We start from the raw sequence: 5,917 nt of genomic DNA, 5'->3' as shown, positions 1-5,917 counted from the left end.
CACCTAACCTACAGAACATAATACCTTAGCCTAGCAGAACTTAAATGTGCTCAGAACACTTATATTAGCCAATAGTTGGGCAAAATCATCTAACATAAAGCCTCTTTTACAGTAAAGCATTGAATGTATCATGTAATTTATTGAATACTACACGAAAAGTAAAAATCAATGGCTCTATGGGTAGGAATTTACAACTGTAAGTCTGTCAGTTACCTTCATGATCATGTGGCTGACCAGGAGCTATGGCTCACTGTCATTGCCCAGCATCAAGAGAGGATATCATACCGCACATCTGGGAAAAGATCAAAATTCAAAATCTGAAGTACAGTTTTTGTGGAATGTGTATCTCTTTCACAGTATCATAAAATTGAAAAACTGTAAGTCAAACCATAGTAAGTTGGAGACCATCTGTACATACAAATATGGAATCATTATGTTGAATACCTGAACAAAATGTTATATGACAATTATACTCCTTCGCTAAAAAAAGCCCTTCATGACATCCACTTTTAAATGGCTTCATGAAACTTCACCGAAGAAATGGAAAAGAAACAGAATGGTTAGTATTTTTTAAATGTAGAGAGAGAGCATGAATGTCACAAAAATCCTGATCTAACGTGTCATGAACGGAAAGCTGTATTACCTAAAGTGGACAAGATTTACAGATGCTACTAATACTTGGAAATTTGAAGCAAATCTTAACACTCTCCAAAGTTAATTCACATTTTACCAAATTCTCAAAAGACTGATGAAGACTAGATGGTGCGGGGCGCCTGGGTGGCTCAGTTGTTAAGCATCTGCCTTTGGCTCAGGTCATGATCCCAGGGTCCTGGGATTGAGCCCCGCGTCTGGCTCCTGGCTCAGTGGGGAGCCGGCTTTTCCCTCTCCTACTCCCCCTGCTTGTGTTCTCTTTCTCTCTGTCAAATAAAAAAATAAAATCTTAAAAAAAAAAAAAGACTAAATGGTGCAAAAAGGAAATCTTTATAGCAAACTTACTGATATCAAGTACAAGAAAAGCATCTGTTGACAACTCCAGAGCCTACCTTGAACCTAAACTGATGCTATACAAAATGCTTCTCACAAAAAGGCAAACGTCTCAGTATTAAAGAAGGGCTCTTAGGGGCACCTGGGTGGTGCAGCCGCTCAAGCATCCAACTCTTGCTTTCAGCTCAAGTCGTCTCAGGGTCCTGGGACTGAGCCCTGTGACAGGCTCCACGCTCAGTCCAGAGTCTGCCTGAGATTCTCTCTCTCTCTGCCCCTCCCCACCGCTCTCTCTTCTTCTCTCTCTAAAATAAAGAAATCTTTAAAAAAAAGAAGAAGGAAGAAAGTCTCTTAGGCTGTATTTGTTTTTTTGTGGAGAAAGGCTATCATGCTGTTCTTATTTATAAAAAAAGTATAATTACTATTTTATTTCTGCTTCACAAACCACATAAACTGAATCTTGATTTGGTATTTTTCTGATTAGCATTCTAATGAAAAATGAGTTAGAGGAATTTATTATGAAGTACTTTGGAGAGTTTGGGTTCTTTCTCTAGTAGCACTGATAACTCAAAAAAGCCTTTTTCAGTTTTATCGATCACAGAGAAAAGCATTTAATTCTATAGAATATTACTTGCTTCATATTTTTTAAAAAATTAAGATATACATTCAGGGACGCCTGGGTGTCTCAGTCGGTTAAGCGTCTGCCTTCAGCTCAGGTCATGATCCTGGGATCCTGGGATCCTGGGATCGAGTCCCACATCGGGCTCCTTACTCAGCAGGGAGCCTGCTTCTCCCTCTGCCTGCCACTCCCCCTGCTTGTGCTCTCTCTCTGACAAATAAATAAATAAAATCTTAAATAAACAAATAAGTAAATAAAAATTAAGATAGACATTCAAAGACAATAATAAATTTTTACAATTTACATGGGCACCTGGTGGCTCAGATGGTTAGGTGTCTGCCTTTGGCTCAGGTCATGATCCCAGGGTCCTGGGATCGAGTCCCGCATTGGGCTCCCTGCTCGGCAGGAAGCCTGCTTCTCCCTCTCCCACTCCCCTTGCTTGTGTTCCCTCTCTTGCTGTGTCTCTCTCTGTCAAATAAATAAATGAAATCTTTAAAAATTTTTTTTTACAATTTACAATAATTTACACATGTTAATCCATATGCCTAAGGACCTACAGGTAAAATGTGTGTTTTCCTATATTTTTTTGCATTCACCAAAAGTAAAACTTTTTAAAAGTAGAACACTTTAAAAATAATTTTGTCTAGGGGCACTGGGTGGCTCAGTGGGTTAAGCGTCTGCCTTCAACTCAGGTCATGATCCCAGTGTCCTGGGATCGAGTCCTGCATCGGCCTCCCTGCTGAGCGGGGAGCCTGTTTCTCCCTCTGCCCCTCCCCCCCCCCCCCCAGTTCATGCTCTCTCTTTCACTTTCACTCTCAAATAAATAAATAAAATCTTTAAAAAAAATAATTTTTCTAGACTGAATAGAGAAAGTAAGTCTATGTGAAATTCAAATTTTCCAAAAAGTAAATATATTCTTCAGGGAGAGTGACACCTTTTTAAGATGCTAAACGATAGCTATAAGGAACCCTCAGAATTCTACACATAGGAGAATATCCTCCCCTAATGACCAAGAAATGCGGCTGAGAGTGATGTGGACACTGAAATGCAAAAAAATGGGCATCTTCATTCCATTCCAGATAGACCGCCGTGATGGTAGAACTCTTACTCTTCATGCCTCTTGCTGTGTAACATTGCTTTACGATTTGTAAAATCACTGAGAGAATGTTCTATATCTTGATTTAGGTGGTGGCTGCATCTTTTGTGGGTGTTTGTACTTGGTAAAATTCATCAAGCCATACAGTTCGAAATCTGTCCATTTTATTCTATGTAAATTATACCTCAACTTTTAGAAATATTATCTAAAAGCACAGTGTGTGACCCTCAATAAATGCTGTTGCTAAAAAAAAAAAAAACCACCAAGAAGCAAAGATCTACTAATACTGCTCAGGACAATTAAAAATTCCCCAGACATATATTATCTGTGTATATATATTTTTAATTTTACTTATTTATTTGACAGAGAAAGAGAGAGAGAGAAAGAATGAGCCGGGAGGAAAGGCAGAGGGAGAAAGAGAAGCAGACTCCTTGCCGAAAAGGGAGCCCGATGGAGGGCTTGATCCGGGGACCCTGGAATCATGACCTGAGCTGAACGCAGACCCTCAACCGACTGAGCCTCCCAGGTGCCCCATCTGTGATATTTTAAAACGTGTTAGAGGGGCACCTGGGTGGCTCACTCATTAAGTGTCTGCCTTCAGCTCAGGTCATCTGGGATCAAGTCCCCCATCAGGCTCCCTGCTGGGCGGGGAGCCTGCTTCTCCCTCTCCTACTCCCTCTGCTTGTGTTCCCTCTCTCGCTGTGTCTCTCTCTGTCAAATAAATAAAATATTTTTTTAAAAAATAAATAAAAAATAAAAATAAACAACAATAAAACGTGTTATAATTAGTTAAGGGTCAGTTATGGATATAAGAAATATCTACATTTCCCAAAAGAGAACTTTGAACATCTCTTTCTGTAGATAGTGGAAGATAATGTGCATTATTTTTCTTAATCTCTATTTCCAAGTTTTTCCATAATGAAAATGGATTACTTGTGTTTTAAAAAAGGAGGCATGGTTTCAAGACTATTAAATTCAAACTGGAATAAAGCCATTTGAGCCTTAGCACCCACAATACTGGGAAGGTCCAGTGGAGGGGGTGGGAAGCCAGAGCAGTTCGATAAATGGGGATACATCTAGAAGAAATATTAGAGCATCATTCTGAATTTCACATGAACTTTAATAAAACATTCACCATGTATCTGACTTGGCAATTAAAATGATTGGATTTAGAGCACAGAAGTTTATCATCCTCACCAGAAAAGGGAGAGAGAAAGAGAGCCACCTTCCTTTGGGTTTGCTATATGACATCTCTAAGTGTTTTGTCACTGTAGGCCTTTGTGAAACACTGTGACCACCCCCACTGCATCTAGGTGTGAATAATTTACATAACAGATCTTGTAGAAAGGTTCTGTTACAGGAGATAGGGTACATCTTTTGTTTTTTTCTGCATAACATTCACTCTTTACAGTGTTCCTCTATTCTTCCTCATTCTGGCAGACTGCTGATTGTGGGATCCCACCCATGGCCAGAGGGATGGACATATCTCAGTAAGAAGCCAGGGAAACTCTTACAGGGAACTTTACTGTTGACATGAGGCACACAGGTACTGCGGGGGGTTGGACCCCCTCATCTGCTGGCAAGAGCTGAAAGAAGTAGCACACAAGGTCCCCACTAGTAAGATCTGGACTTTTCTGGGTCAAGAACTTCTCAAGGCTGGGTATGCAATTCCTCCTTCTAAACTATGATCTAGCTAATATGCTGCCAATGAATTCTTTGTTTAGCCAAAGTTTTGTTCCTTGCAATTGAATCCTCAATGATATAAGGGAAGCAGTTCTATATTATCTCAAAATAATATATCTCAAAATAACCCCAACTAGGGGCACCTGGTTGGCTCAGTGGTTAAGCATCTGCCTTCGGCTCGGTCATGATCCTGGGGTCCTGGGATCAAGCCCCACATCCTCTCGCTATCTCTCTCTGTCAAATAAATAAATAAAATCTTTAAAAAATAATAAAAAAAATAAAAATAAACCCAACTGGCTGAAGGGGAGGGAGAGGTATGCAATGGGAAAAGTTCAGGGCCATGGACCTTGGATAAATCACATAACGAAGACGCCTGAAGTTTAGCACAGTGGAGGCATTGTACCCAATGAGGTTTATCAGAGGCACAATTATTTCTAATTGAAAACTCTTCTCAACGCCCTTCCTTGAGTACTTGAAACACAGATGCCTGAGTCTCTTAGTCCCTTCATTTGTAAAAGGGGGATAAACCCTACCTCTGGTGATAAAATCAAAGATTCTTTGGGGGCAAGACAGAAACCCAACTTGAACCATCTTTTTTTTTTTTTTAAGTTGGCTCCGCGCCCAGTGTGGGGCTTGAATTCACAACCCTGAGATCAAAAGTCACATGCTCTACTGACTGGGAGCCAGCCAGGTGCCCCCTAACTTGAACCATCTTCATCACAAAAGGGATTTACTAAAGAGAAGCCACAATAATCTAAAAGGAAAACAATCAAGTTTAGGTAGTTGTTGTTCTGTCTCTCATCTCTGGTCCTCTCAGCATGTCAACTTCCTTTTCTCTTCCTGCAGATCTGTTAATTACAAGAGAGGGAAGGAGCAAATCCTGCACTCAGAATCACACAGAGTTAGGAGCACTCCATGAAGCTATGTCACAGCAGAGTGTTAGATCAAGGCCCCAAGACTGAGGAGTCCCAGCAGCTCTGTCTGAAGATAAAAGAATGTGACACAACTGTTAAGTAGTCAGCTGCCAAGCCATCTCAAGAAGTAGAAGCAACTGAGGAAGGCAGCTCTCCCCCAATTCCAAGGAACTTCAGGCGCGGTTCTCGCCTCTCTGCCCAAAGATGGATGGAAGAGTTTCTTTCTTCATCTGGGGAACCAGAGCCTCATACCCACAGAGGCCCAAAAGCCCTTCTGCCAGTCCCCTTGCATGGCTACTCCTCTTTACAGGACATATAGTCACCCTGCTCTGACTCTCTGTCTTATTTATTTATTTTTTTAAAGATTTTATATTTATTTGACAGAGAGAGAGACAGCGAAAGAGGGAACACAAGCAGGGGGAGCGGGAGCGGGAGAAGCAGGCTTCCTACCAAGCAGGGAGCCCGATGCGGGGCTCAATCCCAGGACCCTGGAATCATGACCTGAGCTGAAGGCAGATGCACAACGGCTGAGCCACCCAGGCGCCCCCCCTCTTTTTTTTTTTTTTTAAAGATTTTATTTATTTATTTGACAGACACAGCGAGAGAAGGAACACAAGCAGGGGG

General features: G+C 41.3%; 1 pseudogene; it reads left to right on the top strand.

The window, feature by feature from the left end:
* Window positions 1–4,756: 4,756 nt before the first annotated feature.
* Window positions 4,757–4,870, top strand: LOC112815207 (U4 spliceosomal RNA; annotated as a pseudogene).
* The last annotated feature ends 1,047 nt before the right edge of the window (window positions 4,871–5,917 follow it).

This window comes from Callorhinus ursinus, unplaced genomic scaffold (assembly GCF_003265705.2).
Source record: "Callorhinus ursinus isolate GAN/ISIS: 27379988/994484 unplaced genomic scaffold, GSC_fseal_2.0 scaffold30, whole genome shotgun sequence".
NCBI lineage: Eukaryota > Metazoa > Chordata > Mammalia > Carnivora > Otariidae > Callorhinus > Callorhinus ursinus.
This window is presented reverse-complemented; position numbering and strand designations above follow the sequence as displayed.